Consider the following 1,986-nt stretch of genomic DNA (forward strand, 5'->3'; position numbering starts at 1 on the left):
AAGCTTTAAAACTTCTAAAGAATACAGGAATCTACATGAATTTGGAATTCAGAGATGAGTTTTAAACACAACACAAAAGCACAATTCATGATAGAAAAGATTGATAAGTTTGACCTTATTATTTCATTTTTACACGTTCACTCCAGTTTTTATAATTCTATTTCCAACGGGTATAACATAAACTTTATATAGTTTGTGTTCTGTGTTTTTCACCATTAGTATATATTTTTCTGTATCATTAAAAAAAGAAAACACTGTTAATAATATAAAGCATTTCTTTTTAAAGAATGGTATTTTCTGTCAGATGCATTGTTCAGTGAGACATTACTATGGTGGATATATATTCCTTTTTAGGTTTGCCCTGCCCAAACCCACTCCCTATAATTTGAGTGACGCAGACCCACCCCTCATTAGAGGGAAGACAAGAAACTCGAGGTTGGAAGGTAACTCTGACCATGGTGGTTGGTTCAGGAAGGGCACGTGTGCTGTGTTAGGTCCCAGGTTATTTTCTGAAGCTATTGGGACTGTTAGTTTCCAGCTTCCAGTAGCCAGTGGGCAAACTGTGCCTGAGAAGAAAGCCAACCAGGAGAAAGCCAAAGTGAAGGAGTTGAGAGAAAGAGTTCACATCTAAGCATAGACTTTTCAGTCATCTAAATCAATAATTTTCCTTTATTTGAGAAATGGAGTTTGAATTGGGGTAGTACAGCCTGCAAGCAAGAGAGTAAAAGTTCTAGTTAAAAAGCATTAAATAAATTTGAAGCAAACCTGTCTTTAAAATGTGTTATTTGCCTTTGCTAAAATTCAAAATGATTGGTAAGAATCAAGACAAAATCATTACTCGTTTTCTTAATCTCTCTTTTCCTCAGTTTCTATAAGGAGGGAATTCATATGTCTGTTTGTGCTGCTGTAACAGAACACCACAGACTGCGTAATTTGTAAAGAATGAAAATTTGCATTTCTCCGATGACCAGTGATGATGAGCATTTTTTCATACGTTTGTTGGCCTCATGTATGTCTTCTTTTGTAAAGTGTCTGTTCATATCCTTTGCCCACTTTTGAATGGGCTTGTTAGTTTTTTTCTTGTAAATCTGTTTTAGTTCTTTGTAAATTCTGGATATCAGCCCTTTGTCAGATGGGTAAACTGAAAAAATTTTTTCCCATTCTGTTGGTTGCCAATTTGCTCTAATGACTGTTTAGGGAAAATGTGGCACATATACACCATGGAATATTATGCAGCCATCAAAAACGATGAGTTTGCGTCCTTTGTAGGGACATGGATGAACCTGGAAACCATCATTCTCAGCAAACTGACAGAGGAGCAGAAGATCAAGCACCGCTTGCTCTCACTCATAGGCGGGTGTTGAACAATGAGAACACATGGACACAGGGAGGGGAGCACTACACACTGGGGTCAGTTGGGGGGAAATAGGGGAGGGACAGTGGGGGGTGGGGAGCTGGGGAGAGATAGCAAGGGGAGAGATGCCAGATGTAGGTGATGGGGAGGAAGGCAGCAAATCACACTGCCACGTGTGTACCTATGCAACAATCTTGCATGTTCTTCACATGTACCCCAAAACCTAAAATGCAATAAAATAAATGGAAAAAAAAAGAATGAAAATTAATTTTCTCATCATTCTGGAGGCTCAGAAGTCCAGGAGCAAGGTTCCAGCTGCCCCTGGCTGCATCTACATATGTAGGAAGGCAGAAGGTCAAGCTCCCTGCATGGTGCATTAAGCCTCTTTTATAAGGCCCTTAATCCCACTCATGAGGGAGGAATCTTCATGGCCTCATCATCTCTCTCTCTTTTTTAAATTTAATCTTTTACTTTAGATATATGCGGTACATGTGCAGGTTTGTTACATAGGTATATTGAACCCAAGTAGTGAGCATAGTACTTAATAGGTAGTTTTTCATCCCATGTCTCCATCCCTCCCTTCCTCCTCTAAGAGTCTGCAGAGTCTATCACTCCCAAGTTTATGTCCATGT

Source organism: Sapajus apella, unplaced genomic scaffold (genome assembly GCF_009761245.1).
Source record: "Sapajus apella isolate SASKATOON/1434 unplaced genomic scaffold, GSC_monkey_1.0 scaffold64, whole genome shotgun sequence".
Lineage (NCBI taxonomy): Eukaryota > Metazoa > Chordata > Mammalia > Primates > Cebidae > Sapajus > Sapajus apella.